The sequence below is a fragment of the Bufo gargarizans genome, chromosome 6 (assembly GCF_014858855.1).
Source record: "Bufo gargarizans isolate SCDJY-AF-19 chromosome 6, ASM1485885v1, whole genome shotgun sequence".
Lineage (NCBI taxonomy): Eukaryota > Metazoa > Chordata > Amphibia > Anura > Bufonidae > Bufo > Bufo gargarizans.
In genome coordinates, this window is record NC_058085.1 from 319,020,464 (window position 1) to 319,037,682 (window position 17,219).

Here is a 17,219-nt window from a genome sequence, read left to right on the forward strand (position 1 = left end):
GCTTTCGCAAAGCCAAAATAGAAGTATGCATTTGAAGATATTTTTCATCTTAAAGATGCTTTTATCTTATGTCAATATGTAGTACTGCTATATTATATCAGAGTTTCTTTAAGATCTTGTCTCTTTAACTATCTCAGAGGAGCACATCTGAATAATTGTGGCATAGCATCACATATATTGTTGGGAAGTTAATTAAGCTTAACTGAGAATAATTCAAGTAGTGAAGTGTATTTCAAAGCAGGATCAATATGTGATTCTCTTAGTCTTGACAGGGACTGTTCCTTTCCCCCTGAGTTGTTATTTATGAACCCTCATCAAAATCCCCCAGTGTCTTCTTAGCCCATTAGTGTGTTTATATGTTTTTTTATTTAGTTTATGCAATTATATAGTGCTGCTATATTCCACAGCGCATTACAGACATTAGCATCACACTGTCCCCAATGGAGCTCACAATATAAGTTCCCTGTCAGTATGTTTTTGGAGTAGGAGGAAACCAGAGTACCAGGAGGAAACCCAGGCAAACACAGGGAGAACATACAAACTCCATGCATATGTTGTCCTTGGTCAGATTCGAACTTAGGATACAGTGCTAACAATTGAGCCACCATGCTGCCCAACATGTTCAAATTAGATTGTTCTGTGCCAGGGGTACACAACCTTTCCTGGTATGAGGACCACAACGTTATATTGAACCAATCCCATGGGCCAAGATAAAACCTAACCAGGTGTTCTGTCTAATGTAAGCACAGTATAAACGCAGTCCAAGCAGTCTAAATATGCATCAAATATATCACAGTGGCTCAGGTTGGTAAATTTAGTAAAGTTGATAAATTTGGCGCGTTTTCATGCACTTTTGTATAGCTTTACGCTACCTATTGGTTAGCAGAAATTATAGAACACGTCCTATCTTAAAAGGCATCCGCCAGCAGATTTGTAGCTATGAAAACTGGCTGACCTGTTACATGTGCACTTGACAGCTGAAGGCATCTGTGTTGGCTCCATGTTCATATATGCCATCATTACTGAGAAAAATGCAGTTTTAGTATATGCAAATAAGTAAACTCTTTATGCACCTAAAGGTGGATTTAGATGGCCCGATTGTCGGGCAGATTATCAAGAACAAACGCTCCTGCAAATACTCATTCCTGACAATCTGACCATTTAAATGTGCCGCCGATCACCCAATGAATGAGTGAAACGGTCCTTCAGTGGGTGATCCTGTCGTTCGTGCAGGCACACAAATTATTGTTTCTGGGCAGCAGATCATGGTGTCTAAACAGCGATCTACTGCCCAGAAACAGTGCAGCTGTATAAGGACAAGCGATCGCAACAGCGATCCCTCATTCTCATATTGTGAAGGAGATCGCTGCATGTAAATGCAATGGTCTCCTTCACCTAACAAATGTTTCCTTCCTGACAATCGGGTGTTGCATCGTTCAGTGTAAACCCTGACGATAGGTCATTATTAGCAAAAGCGGACAACTGCTTTGTGTTAAGTCTATTTTTTCGTGAACTTCTGATCTCACGATAATATAAACTGCCACTCCATCTCTACTTTGTTTGACAGGCCAGGTCGTGTAAGTGTGATCACACCTGGCCATGACTGCTTCTAAAGTCTCACGCTGCACTGTGAGCTTCAGTATCCGGTGCATGGGCCAGGGCCGCACAGCCAATTAGGTGAGGTGAGGCGATCGAAGCGCGGCCCAGGTGACAAGTGGGGGTGGCAGCGGCAGGGCAGGGTGAGATGAGTGCTTCCATTGTATATTTATCTGTATCGCTGTCCTCAGGACAGCAAAACTGATGGATCGACTGCGGGGCAGTGGAGAGAGCTTCAGTATCCGGTGCATGGGCCAGGGCCGCACAGCCAATTAGGTGAGGTGAGGCGATCGAAGCACGGCCCAGGTGACAAGTGGGGGTGGCAGCGGCAGGGCAGGGTGAGATGAGTGCTTCCATTGTATATTTATCTGTATCGCTGTCCTCAGGACAGCAAAACTGATGGATCGACTGCGGGGCAGTGGAGAGGGGTCATTACTTACTGGCACATTATCGGTGGGCACAAAAGTGTTTTTTTATATGGTGGCTACTATGGGGAAGGGGGAGAAGAACATTATGGGGGCATCTAGGGGCACTTTTTATTGGAATCTACTGAGGGCACAAAGAAAGGGTATTTTATATGGAGGGCTCTGTATAGCGGCATTTTATACTTGGACACATAATGGGGGGTACTATGGGGGGGGTACTGGCAAATTATGGGAGACACTGAGGGCATCTACTGGGGCACTATACAGGGGTATTTTATACTGGCACACATTATGGGGGCACTATGGGGACATTAGCTCAACTGGGGGCAATAAAAGGGGGTATTTTTTGCACTGGCACACATTATAAGGGGGCATTTTTTGTAATGGTGTTCATGTTAAGGGGACATTTTTCTACTGTCACATTATAAGGAGAATTATTACTACCTGGGGGCATTTTGGTGGGCTTTATTACTACTGGGGGACTGTAGGGAACATAATTACTAGTATGGGCACTATGGGAGCATTATTACTTCTGGGGCACAGTGGGGACATTTTGGGGGCACTGTAGGGGCAGTATTACTGCCAAGTGTGCCCTGGCAGAGAATTATTAGTTGGGACTTCTGGGAGCACTATTGCCATGGGGGCACCCTGGATTTATCTGTTTCTGCAGTGTAGTATTGGGGAGCACAGCAGCACAGTATTGGGGTGGTAGGATGATTTGTCCAGAAGATGGGAGGATTATGGAAAAGTAGGAAACTAAGATGCTTTTTGTCAAACTGCAGAGATGAGTGATGGCTGAAAGAAATCATCATGGCGGTCTGTACTGAATGGAGAAAAAGAATATCTACATCAGAGGAGACGTCACTGGATGTAAGAGGTATGGGGCGCTGTATTACCCTATATGTTCCGTAGTGATATATGTAATGTTAGGAGGGAAGGGGTTAGGTTGAGAATTTAGTATCGGTATTCTCAGCAATATGGGCACATATGAACATGGGAACATGCCCTCAGCTTCCAAATGCACATGCAACAAGTCATAGGTACTAATCTGCTGACAGATGCCCTTTAAGGGTACTTTCACACTTGCGTTTTTCTTTTCCGGCATAGAGTTCCGTCACAGGGGCTCTATACCGGAAAAGAACTGATCAGGCATATCCCCATGCATTCTGAATGGAGAGTAATCCGTTCAGTTTGCATCAGGATGTCTTCAGTTCAGTCGTTTTGACTGATCAGGCAAAAGAGAAAACCGTAGCATGCTACGGTTTTATCTCCGGCGAAAAAAACTGAAGACTTGCCTGAATGCCGGATCCGGCATTTTTTTCCATAGGAATGTATTAGTGCCGGATCCGGCATTCAAAATACCGGAATGCCGGATCCGTCATTCCGGTCTGCGCATGCGCAGACCTTTAAAAATGAAAAAAATGAAAAAAACGGATCCGTTTTGCCTGATGACACCGGAAAAACGGATCCGGTATTGCAATGCATTTTTCTGACTGATCAGGCATTTTTCTGACTGATCAGGATCCTGATCAGTCAGAAAAATGCCTGATCAGTCAGAAATAATGACATCCGTTTGCATACAGTTTGCCTGATCAGGCAGTCAGTTCAGGCAACGGAACTGCCTGCCGGAATCAAACAACGCAAGTGTGAAAGTACCCTAAGCCATGCCCCTTCTAAATAAGCTATACATCCTTGAACAAGGTGTAAAAAGTGTCTAAAACCCTGAATTAAAGTGGCACATAGCATGTGCATTAGGATTTTGGAGCATTTTGAAGTAAATCTGCTCCTATGGATGTTGAGGAAACAGCCTAGCATTTCACAACTACAATGGAAAGGGCTGTGTGCATAGACTTCCAGCTCTCTAAAGCATATGCATATTTTTGGAGCGTTAAACACGGGTCAGGGGCCCCATTTTCATGATATATTGGGGACCCAGAGATAGCTACACAGCGCACCATTAGTACTTGCCCGTCCCTGCCCATTCCTCTTCTGTCTTGCATGGAAACAAATACAGTATACTACAGATATGCTTTTCTGTGCCCAGATGGTTTAAGGTGCACAGAATGCAATTATGGCTGCATGTGGCTCCCGGACCGCAGATTGTGGAGCCCTGTCCTACAATGTGAGAATCTATTCATTTTTAACCTGAAGAGTCCTGAGCAGCTGGTGGGGGCCAAGGTAGCGACTCACTATTAAATTTAGGTGGCATTCTCCTTTTCCTGAAATTATTTACAATAAAGGGGTTATCCCACGATTAATGTAAAATCTGAAAATCAGATCTCATATAGAACATGCATAACGATATACATTATCCACTGCTTATGCCATACATTTTTGGGATGAGAATACCAATTTCAGGGTGTAGTACTAATAACCTAAACACTCAGAAACATTTATCGGTACATACTGGTGGTACCCAATCCACTATAGGGGCGGTGTATAGTGAGTGCAAGTATTGTCCACTAACATTTCATTCTAAGTGGGGTTTTGTAGTTTTATTAACAAAAATACAAATATTTTAGAGATAGATTATTGCTTAAATGGTTTGTTCCCTGAAAGATTTTCAAGCCAAAATTCAATACATTTTTTCACATTAATTATTAGTCCAGCCGACAATCTAATTTCAACACCCAGTCCTTTTATTCTCCTCATAGAAAAGTTGCAGCCAGAAGTGTTTAGCAGAGGTTTGCTCCACATTAAAAACACATGCATACTTGGCCAAATCGAGCATCTATGTGTCTGGGTCAGAAGAGATACTGTAGCTGTCAGATGAATTAACGTTTGAAAGGCACCTTAAGATTGTTGGTATGTCTTTCCTATCGAAACCCTAACCATGCCCTTATTGGAGTAGATCCTGGTAGTCACCGACGAGCGATGACCCTTGGCAATGCCATTTTGAGCCCCATTTTGTGACATAACTGTTGTCAATTCTTTTGCATCATACTGCTGGGCCCACCCAAATTATGAAAAAATGTAGTGCTATAAAACTTTAGGCCCCTTTCACACTGGCGTCGCAGAAGAGGTCCGGATGCGTTGCAGGTGCATTGCGGGAAACCCGCCCGAGTGCGCACGCAATTTCTGTCAGTTTTGTCTGCAATTGCGTTGTGTTGTTCAGTTTTTTCCCGCGCAAGTGCAAAGCGTTTTAATGCGTTTTGCACGTGCGGGATGAAAAACTGAATGGTGGTACCCAGGCAGGGCCGGCCTTTGGGGTGTGCGGGCTGTGCGGCCGCACAGGGCGCCATAGCAACAGGGGCGCCGGGCGGCCGACAGCCCGCAATGTAATATGGGCAGGCGAGGCGGCACTTATGTTTTCCCACGGGGCGGCCCCCCCCCGGCGCCCGTTGCGGTTTAAAAAAAAAAAAGTTGCTTATATAAGTTGGGGGCGGCTGGCGGCGCCCCTCATTCTGCGCCGCCTGAGTGGCTGAGGCTGAGCGCTTGCCGCTCTAAAGAATCCTGCGCCTGTTAATGTAGCGTGGCCGAGCTCTGTTAGGTCCGCGGTACAGGAGCTTTTGTTTCCTGTACCCGGCCGGACTGACAGGAAGTGCTCACTTAGTGTGCACTTCCTGTCAGTCCGGCCGGGTACAGGAAACAAATGCTCCTGTACCGCGGATCGAACAGAGCTCGGCCACGCTACACTAGAGGTGGAGGTGGGAGTAGAAAGAGAGTGACAAGGGGGAAGGGGGGAGGGGGGAGGAAAGAAAGAGAGTGACAAGGGGGGAGGGGGGAGGAAAGAAAGAAAGAGAGTGACAAGGGGGGAGGAAATAATGAGAGTGATGGGGGGGAGGAAATAATGAGAGTGATGGGGGGGGGAATAATGAGAGTGATGGGGGGGGGAATAATGAGAGTGATGGGGGGGGAATAATGAGAGTGATGGGGGGGGAATAATGAGAGTGATGGGGGGGGGAATAATGAGAGTGATGGGGGGGGGAATAATGAGAGTGATGGGGGGGGAAATAATGAGAGTGATGGGGGGGGGGGAAATAATGAGAGTGATGGGGGGGGGGAAATAATGAGAGTGATGGGGGGGGGGAAATAATGAGAGTGATGGGGGGGGGAATAATGAGAGTGATGGGGGGGGGAATAATGAGAGTGATGGGGGGGGGGAAATAATGAGAGTGATGGGGGGGGGGGAAATAATGAGAGTGATGGGGGGGGAATAATGAGAGTGATGGGGGGGGGAAATAATGAGCGTGACAAGGGAGAGGGGGGGGGGGGGAATAATGAGAGTGACAAGGGAAGGGGGGGGGGGGGGGGAAGAGAGTGACAATGGAGTCCCCAGAGCCAGACTGCAGCCAGAGTCCAGATCATCTTATTGTCCTGGTGGTAAGTAGACAATGCAATATGTTTATTATTTAATTGTTTAGTTATTAATACTACATTGGAAACAAATTTTCTCAGCTGGACACCGGCCGACACTGCGCATGCGCTGGGAGCCTCACCAGCGGTTAGGGTAGGGAAAAAGCACTGGCCCGTACGTAATTTTTCCCTTCCCTAACCGCTGGTGAGGCTCCCGATGCATGCGCAGTGTCGGCCGGTGTTCAGCTGAGAACATCCATCCGATCACTGCGCCTGCGCATTGGCCCATAGTTTTTCCCTACCCTAACCGCCGGCGAGGCTCCTGGCGCATGCGCACTCTGCTGTGAAATTTCCCTAACCTGTCGTTGTGCGCCTGCGCGGCGCTGCACACCTCCTCACGTCATGTCCGGTGCGACCGGAAGTGACGAGGGTAGGGAAATCTCACGAACTAGGGAAGTATAACATTACACCGGCCTTTGGGGTGTGAGGGCTGGTAGCTACTTGGTTGGATAGTCAGCCAGCCTATGCCATGATGCCAGCAACAAGCAGTGTTTTTTTTTTTTTTGGGGGGGGGGGGGGGGGCGCCACAAGGTTATCTCGCACAGGGCGCCTGAACACCTAAGGCCGGCCCTGTACCCAGGCCCGAACCCAGACTTCTTCACTGAAGCTCGGTTTTGGGTTTGGTGTTCTTTAGATTTTATTATTTTCCATTATAACATGGTTATAATGGAAAATAATAGCATTATTTAATACAGAATGCTAAGTAAAATGACCTTTGAGGGTTAAAAAATAATAAAAAAATTACTCACCTCATCCACTTGAACGTGCAGCCATTATCGTCTTCTTTCTTCTTGTTGCAGGACCTGCAAAAGGACCTGCGCTGACTTCATCGCGCTCACCACATGGTAAGCGCGATGACGTCAGCGCAGGTCCTTTTGCAGGTCTTGCAAGAAGATGGAAGACGATAACGGCTGCACGTTCAAGTGGATGAGGTAAGTAATTTTTTCATTATTTTTTAACCCTCAATGGTCATTTTACTTAGCATTCTGTATATAAAGAATGCTATTATTTTCCATTATAACCATGTTATAATGGAAAATAATAAAGTAAATGTACTTTAATGGGGTCCCAGGGCTCATTCCTATTTATTCACATCATCTCCTTAGCGACCATCCATGAAAATTGCATTGCATACTCACTTGCTTGCGGATGCCCCGAACTAATCGAAACGCGTTGGTGAAACTCTGGTCCTCCACCGTCGCTTCTGCCGTGACGTCACGCGGCGCTCCGTGCGGGTGCGAAAAAGCGTTTTTTTCAAACAACGAGCTGTGCCACCGGCCGGGGCAAGCTCTGGAGTCTACACACAAAAAATCTCTAATAATTACTAGGGTCCAGTCCCCTACACCTTTCCCCATTCCGAACGGCACTTAAGAAAAAAGAAAAAAGGAATATCTAGAAAACCAAGAAAGACGCAGGAGAAACAGCCCTCGCAGATGAAAACCCAGGATAAGGTATTCTAAAATTTGTGAGTTTCTGTATATACACACTGCAGACCTTTCACGTCGCGCAGTACCCAATATACATATTGCATATATCATTTAGTTGATTCTCAACGGTGGCGATACCGTTGCGGTACCGCAGCGTCAGTTCATTCTTTGTGCCAGCACCGGTGTATTACCAGTGAATATAGAACATGCTGTGATTTTCAAGTGATGTGTGAAAAACATCGCTCATGTACACTGCCCCATTGAAATGAATGGGTCAGGATTAAGTGCGGGTGCAATGCGTTCACATCACGTATTGCACCCGCGCGGAAAACTCGCACGGCCACACGGTCAGGTTTCTGATGCAGTTTTGGAAATCAAAATCAAGTGTGGGTCATAAAAAGAGAAAATGTATATAGGACAGATATGATGTCTTCTGTTTTTCGAGGTCACTTCTGTTTTTGGCTTCCAAAACTGCATCAGGAAACCTGACTGTGTGGCCGCACCCTTATGGTCCTGATCACGCCTAATGCTTTTTTTTCTACATGGAAGCTTATTGCATTAATGTGCAAAGGTCCAGAGGTTAGAAATTCACTTTAATTAAATAGCACAGATGAGTCTGAACTTTGAGCCAGAACACAAATCACTTGTCTGGCAATCACGACTACTGTTGACATCTCCCAACGGTCAGTGATGTCATTGTACAAAGAACAAGGCAATAATATTCAACGGATCAGCAGGTGTAAACATTTCCCCATGTAAAAGCTGCCGGGCTCTTATCCCAGGGAGACGGCTTATCAGGCTGCCATTGAGTAATTAGACACACACCTTTGATAAACTCGGGTAATCTCTACTACATTCCTCCAGACACCTCATCTCCCGCGGAGGCATTGGAAAGATCGCGCCTCTCTGCCACAGAACCTGCGGCTTATGATAGATGCCAAGTTTAATGATGTAGGGTCAAGCTGCCTGCATGTGGACAATAGAGGGTTTACCCCGGAATTTGCAAAATTCTAAGAGGCAAAAGTGTGAAATTCCTCCTGGATATATTTCTCCTTTTTATGGAATGTAAGACACAACGGGGGAGATTTATTATTCCCTGTGCGCCTGAAAAGTGGAGTTAAAATGTTGTAGATGCAACTACAGATGCAATTTTCGCATCTCCCCTTTTCGCCGTCCTCACTATTTTTCTAAAATGGTGTGTGGCAAGGGCGGGGAACGCGGCGTGGCCAGTCACAGCAACAAATTTACCTTTATTTAAGCCACTTGCAGATGAGCATGTCCAGATTAGGTCCGTATGCGTTGCGAATGCATTCAGTGAAAAATGCGCGATTTTGCAGGCAAAGTCATTCAGTTTTAACCTGCAATCGCGTTCAGTTGTTCAGTTTTTATCGCGTGGGTGCAATACGTTTTGATGCGTTTTGCACGCGCCTGATAAAAAACTGAATGTATACAAACAACATCTCTTAGCAACCATCCGTGAAAAACTTATCGCATCTGCACTTGCTTGCGGATGCGATTTTCACACAGCTCTATTCACTTCTATGGGGCCAGCATTGCGTGAAAATCGCAGAATATAGAGCAAGCTGCGATTTTCATGCAACGCACAAGTGATGTGTGAAAACCAGCGCACATGTACACAGCCCCATTGAAATGAATGGGTCCGGATTCCATGCAGGCGCAATGCGTTCGCATCACGCATTGCACCCATGCGGAATACTCGCTCGTCTGCAAGGGGCCTTATGCAAGTGTTCTGGCATAAAAAAGAAGCCAGTATTGAGCTGTGGTAGATTTCTGATTAGGAACACGGAGTGCAGAAGGATGCACCTTGTCATAAATTAGGCGCATCCTCCGGCAGCGCAGAGCATATGAGGCCAGGAACAGAAAGCGCCAATCTTGATAAATCTCCCCCAATGACTTAAGATTATGGGAGGCATTTATCATATGCGTTGATTACGTGTCATTTTTAAATCTGTCTTTGCTGCCTGCACCAAATTTATTATATGGCGCACCTTAATAATATATTTGGCATGCCTGCAATGTGGTTTACACCTATATTTGTAAATGTATACCAGGGGGTTGCCTGCTGTGGAGTTGTGACTTTTACTGTATATAACTTTTCATAGTAATCTCATGACTAGGGTATTGTCGACTCGCTCCAACCTCCTAGCTGCCACCACCCCCCAACTTCCTTTAACCCCAAGAAAGACACTTTCCCAAAGGTGGATTTAGTTGGCCACAGCAGCTATTTTATTAACAAAAACAACATAAATAACATAAATACCATAAATAACGTATAATATCCCCAACGGCCTTCTTTCCTTAAGGCCCCTCAACGACCCCAAAACATTCCTAAACCTGGAGGGTCCTTGGAGCCCCAAAACCTGGCTGAAATCTGCCCCGCCCCTCAACTAAATTACCTCTAGCCGTATAGCCACCAGCTCAGAGGCAAAACTGTGCAAACCTGGGCAACACCTGGGGAGATTCACGCCATTTCCCCCTTCCGATTCCAAGGCCTGAGAGTCCAGAGCCCTTTTGGCTCCCTCCCCACCACTCCAGAGCCACCATTCCACTAACACCAAGGACCCCCCAACCGCCACAATACAAGGCGTGAACCCTCACCTCCTTGCGTCCCTCCACAACCGAAGCGCAACCTCAATCCCATCCTGCACCACAAATCGATGCCCACTGCATTAAGATGCACTCTGTCTGCCCGCCAAAAAGCCCCCTCCCCATTCTCAAACTCCCTGTGCCGCACTGCCACTCCCCCATTGCTGACCACAAACTGTGCCACCTCACCTTAATTCGGGCCTTATTGACTCTCGCTACCGACCTCGCGTCCCTCCATCTTAACAAGTCGAACTTGATGTCCTTAATGATCTCCTTAATCAGCTCCCTAAACGGGTGCACCCCTAAGTCGTTCCCTCCCACATGCACCTTCCAATTCCTAAAGGATGCGCCCCACACTGCCACTGCCACCACTATCGGGAAAAGTTCTAGCAGAGCCATATTCTTCACCTAGCCTTCCGCCTTCCATTGTTCAGGCCACACCCCCGCGCACCAATGCCCTTGAAAATAAGCCCCAAATCGAATGCCCCTAGTCGCATCCGTAAACAATTCAAAATCCTCAGCAACCACCGTGCCCACCATCAACAAAGACTTACCATTGTAATGATCCAAAAAGGACGCCCAAACCCACAAATCCCCTCGCAGCTCCTTACCAAGCCGGACAAAGTGATGCGGAGCCCGGGTCCCTGCTATCTCCTGCGCCAACCACCGACCAAAAATCCTGCCCATGGGCATTATGCGGCATGCGAAATTCAGTTTTCCCAAAAGTGATTGCAAGTCACGAAGCTGTATCTTCCCCATGCCACTAGCAGCAGATACCACCCCCCGCAAATCCTCTAACTTATCAACCGGCAACCTGCACTCCATTGCAACCCTATCGATGACAATACCCAGGAAACTTAAAGCTGTGGTTGGCCCTTTCATCTTACCCCAAACTGTCTCGCCATCGCCTCGAAAGAATGCAGCATCCGTTCGAGCCCAGCGGCCCAATAAACAGAAAATCATCCAAATAATGGATGATGGACCGTCATCCCGACCAATCCAGCACCACCCATTCCAAAAACGTGCTGAACGAGCACGAAATGGAGCAACCCATGGGAATGACATTGATTCACAAACCCCCCCCCCCCTCCCAACAACAGCCCAACAGATGCTGACAGTCAGGATGCCCTGGCAACAACCGGAAGGCCGACTCAATATCAACCTTTGCCATTAATACCCCCTGACCGTATTAGCGAACCCAACGAATCGCCTTGTCAAACAACATACAAACTACTGAACACAACTCAGGCGCAATCCCATCATTAACCTAATCTCCTTTAGGAAACAATAGATGATGAATCAGCCAAAATTTTCCGGGATCCTTTTTTGGGACAACCCCTAAAGTGGAAAACCTCTAATCCTGCAACAGAGGACCTGCCAAGTGCCCGAACTTAACTTCCTTGTGCAACTTATCTGAGACTATACCCGGAAAATCCAACGCCGACCGCAAAATACTCCCCACCCCCACCAAACCTCTCCCTTCAACAAATGGGATCCGAAAACCCTCCCGGAAGCCAGCTCTCAAAAACTCAGTCGCCATCTGGTCCGTATACTTTTTTAGGAAGAGCTCTATTCCGATTAACCAAATGGCGCCCGGCCCTTTTCCCAGTGCGTCACCCCCGCCCTTCCCTTTCCTACCCCGGAAACACCAAGTGGCTCTATGCTTCCCCCCGCAAGATTAGCACTCATGCTTAAATCTGCAGTTGTCCCAATACTTGCATGTGTCCTCATTAAAGAGGAAGCACAAACCCTTCTGAACCGCTGCCGAGCGCTCCGTCTGTCCGGAACCCCTGCCCCCCCCCCCCCCATGAAAGGACTGCCCTGCCCTAACCGGAGCAGTCACCCGCAACCACAGTGCTATATCCTTGTGGTCCCACCTGATACTAGGACGCACCGCCTTGACAGAAACTGCTTGTCATAATGCAATCAACCTAGCGTCTAAATAACAAAAAAGGGCGGAACAATTCTCCAGCACCTTTTCCCCTATAACACTGGCCAGGATCACAAAGGCCTGCAACCAATTTGAGAACATACGCGGAATCAGACGAGAATGCCGCTTATCCTCATCCTCCTTTCTCTTATCCTCCGTCCGTTCTCTATCCAGCTGTAAACGCTCCAAAGGAAGTAGGGAAAAAATATCCACATACTCCCCTTTCCAAATTTTATCCCACACCTCTTGCTTTAAATGCGCCCCTGAGAGTCCTTCAAAACAATCATACACCTTTGCCGCGTTGCCATCTTTATTAACGTCTACTGCACCATCCTTATCACCTCCCGACTTCGCTAAAGTCCTTTCAGCCCCACCACCACCACTACTACCGTTGCTCGAAGTCGTCCCCCTTGACCAAAGCTCCCCTCCCCTGAAACACCCCACGCCGCCAATGGACGACCCTGCCATTCACCCAGGTGCCATTAAACCCCGCACTAACTCCTGTAACCCGGCCCAAAGCTCCCCTAACCCCCCACCGGCCCTGCCCCTAGGGTCCTTATCAGATTTGCCACTGCCAAGGGGTTAACCCATTGCGACTTACCTGGCTGTGCAGATGCTGTGGCTCAGCCTGAACGCAAGCTTGAGGGTGTTGCATGCAGTCGCCCTCCTGTCCTGGGATCCTCAGGAAATCCTCTGCAGAGATTCCTTCAACACCTGTAGCCCGGGCGCGCAGTTCCACCGCCGTACCACCAGGTGTCATCAAAGCTCCAGAAGAAAGTGAGCCAGCCCTGTGCTGCTCAGCCTGGGAAGAAGAAGAAGATGGCGAGCCTCCATCTTGGCCATGCTGTTCCAGCTGCTCACCCCTGCAATCTCTACCCCGCTGGGCATCGGAACCTCTACCCCGCTACTATCGTCTAAGAGCCTTTACATTGTCATCTGATATGATTTTGCTCATGTCTTCACAACTGTACATTTAAAACTTTGTTAACCCCTTAGGGACACAGCATTACTTCACCTTAAGGACCAGGCCATTTTTTGCAAATCTGACCAGTGTCACTTTAAGTGCTGATAACGCTTTGACTTATCCAGGCCATTCTGAGATAGTTTTTTTGTCACATATTGTACTTCATGACACTGGTAAAATGAGGTAAAAAAAAATCATTTTTATTTATAAAAAAATACCAAATTTACCAGAAATTTGTAAAAAATTGAAAATTTCAAAGTTTCAATTTCTCTACTTCTATAATACATAGTAATACCTACAAAAATAGTTCTTATTTTACATTCCCCATATGTCTACTTCATGTTTGGATCAATTTGGGAATTATATTTTATTTTTGTTGGGGGATGTTACAAGGCTTAGAAGTTTAGAAGCAAATCTTGAATTTTTTGGGACATTTTCAAAAACCCACTTTTTAGGGACCAGTTCAGGTCTGAAGTCACTTTGTGAGACTTACATAATAGAAACCACCCAGAAACGACACCCCTCAAGGTATTCAAAACTGATTTTACAAACGTCGTTAACCCTTTAGGTGTTCCACAAGAGTTAATGGCAAATGGTGATAAAATTTCAGAATTTAGATTTTTTGGGCAAATTTTCCATTTTAATCCATTTTTTCCAGTAACAAAGCAAGGGTTAACAGCAAAAAAAAATGCTATATTTATTGCCCCGATTCTGTAGTTTGCAGAAACACCCCATATGTGACCGTAAACTACTGTACGGGCACACAGTAGGGCGTAGAGGGAAAGGTGCGCCGTATGGTTTTTGGAAGGCAGATTTTGCTGGACTTTTTTTTTACACCATATCCTATTTGAAGCCCCCCTGATGCACCCCTAGAGTAGAAACTCCATAAAAGTGACCCATCTAAGAAACTAAACCCCTTAAGGTATTCAAAACTGATTTTTACAAACTTTGTTAACCCTTTAGGTGTTCCACAAGATTTAATGGAAAAGAGAGATACAATTTCAAAATTTCACTTTTTTGGCAGATTTGCCAATTTAATAATTTTTTTCCAGTTACAAAGCAAGGGTTAACAGCCAAACAAAACTCAATATTTATGCCTCTGATTCTGTAGTTTACAGAAACACCACATATGTGGTCATAAACCGCTGTACGGGCACACGGCAGGGTGCAGAAGGAAAGGAATGCCATACGGTTTTGGAAGGCAGATTTTGCTGGACCGTTTTTTTTGACACAATGTCCCATTTGAAGCCCTCCTGATGCACCCCTAGAGTAGAAACTCCAAAAAAATGACCCCATTTTAGAAACTACGGGATCGGGTGGCAGTATTGTTGGTACTAGTTTAGGGTACATATGATTTTTGGTTGCTCTATATTACTCTTTTTGTGAGGCAAGGTAACAAGAAATAGATGTTTTGGCACAGTTTTTATTTTTTGTTATTTTCAACATTCATCTGACAGGTTAGATCATGTAATATTTTTATAGAGCAGGTTGCAACAGACGCGGCGATACCTAATATGTATACTATTTTTTTATTTATGTAAATTTTACACAATGATTTCATTTTTTAAACCCAAAAAATCTTGTTTTAGTGTCTCCATAGTCTGAGAGCCATATTTTTTTCAGTTTTTGGGCAAATATCTTGGGTAGGGTATGATTTTTGCGGGATGAGATGACGGTTTGATTGGCACTATTTTGGGGTGCGTATGACTTTTTGATCGCTTGCTATTACACTTTTTGTGATGTAAGGTGAAAAAAATGGCTTTTTTTTACACCCTTTTTTTTTTTTTACAGTGTTCACCTGAGGGGTTAGATCATGTAATATTTTTATAGAGCAGGTTGACACGGACGCGGCGATACCTAATATGTATACAATTTTTTTATGTATGTAAGTTTTACACAATGATTTCATTTTTTAACTGCCTCCGGACCGTCTAACGCAGGATTGCGGTCTGGAGGCGGTCGATTCATTCCTCTTTGACGCGCCGGCACGTCATCTCGCAAGACGCGAGATTTCCTGTGAACATGCACACACAGGAGAGCGTGTTCACAGGAACAGGAGGTAAACTAGTTCATCTAGGCTGTAGATGCGATTTTTTTAACCCTTGAAAGGTATATCAGACGCTGTTTTGTTAACAGCGTCTGATATACCTGCTACCTGTGTCCTCTGGTGGTCCCTTTTGCTTGGATCGAACACCAGAGGACACAGGTCGCTCTGTAAGTAGCACCACTACACTACACCTCCCACCCCCCTGTCACTTATTAACCCCTTATTAACCCCTGATCACCCCATATAGACTCCCTGATCACCCCCCTGTCATTGATCACCCCCCTGTAAGGCTCCATTCAGATGTCCGTATGTGTTTTGACAATCCACGGATCCGCGGATCCACGGATTCGCAAAACACATACTGACGTCTGAATGGAGCCTTACAGGGGGGTGATCAATGACAGGGGGGTGATTACCCCATATAGACTCCATGATCACCCCCCTGTCATTGATCAACCCCCTGTCATTGATCACCCCCCTGTAAGGCTCCATTCAGACGTCCGTATGTGTTTTGCGGATTCACGGATCCGCAGATCTGCAAAACACGGACACCGCAGATCTCCAAACCACGGACACCGGCAATGTGCTTTCCGCATTTTGCGGATCCGCACATTGCCAGAACTATATAGAAAATGCCTTTTCTTGTCCGCAATTGCGGACAAGAATAGGACATGTTCTATAGGCTCTACAAAAAACGTCTTGTGATCTTGTGATCTTGTGCGCACACTTGCACTCAGTCTGCCCTACCGCTGTGACAGATTTTTTTTTTTCTGATCACTGCAAAAACACCGTAAAATCGCTGTGGTGCTTTAAAAGGATCACTTTTGAAGGGCATGGGGAGTTCATAGAAGAATTTTATTTTGGGCACAAGTTAGTGGAAATTGTTTTTTTTGTTTTTTTGTTTTTTATTACAAAGTCTCATATTCCACTAACTTGTGACAAAAAATAAAATCTCACATGAACTCACCATACCCCTCATGGAATCCAAATGCGTAAATTTTTTTGGACATTTATATTCCAGACTTCTTCTCACGCTTTAGGGCCCCTAAAATGCCAGGGCAGTATAAATACCCCACAAGTGACCCCATTTTGGAAAGAAGACACCACTCGGTATTCCATGAGGGGCATGGCGAGTTCCTAGAATATATATTTTTTTGGCACAAGTTAGGGGAAAATGATTATTTTATATATTATTTTCTCTTACAAAATCATTTTCCGCTAACTTGTGCAAAAAAAAAATATTCTAGGAACTCGCCATGCCCCTCACGGAATACCTTCGGGTGTCTTCTTTCCAAAATGGGGTCACTTGTGGGGTATTTATACTGTCCTGGCATTTTAGGGGCCCTAAAGCATGAGAATCCAAAAGTCTAAAAATGCCCTCCTAAAAGATACTCATTGAAATTTGGGCCCCTTTGCGCACCTAGGCTGCAAAAAAGTGTCACACATGTGGTATTGCCATACTCAAGAGAAGTAGGGCAATGTGTTTTGGAGTGTATTTTTACATATACCCAAACTTTGTGTGAGAAATAGTCTCTGTCAAATGACAACTTTGTATAAAAAAAATGGGAAAAGTTGTCTTTTAGAGAGATATTTCTCTCACCCAGCATGGGTATATGTAAAAAGACACCCCAAAACATATTGCCCTACTTCTTCTGAGTACGGCGATACCACATGTGTGACACTTTTTTGTAGCCAAGATACGCAAAGGGGCCCAATTTCCAATGAGTACTTTCAGGATTTCACAGGGCATTTTTACGAATTTGGATTCCAAACTACTTCTCACGCTTTAGGGCCCCTAAAATTGCGGACAAGAATAGGACATGTTCTATAGGCTCTACAAAAAACGTCTTGTGATCTTGTGATCTTG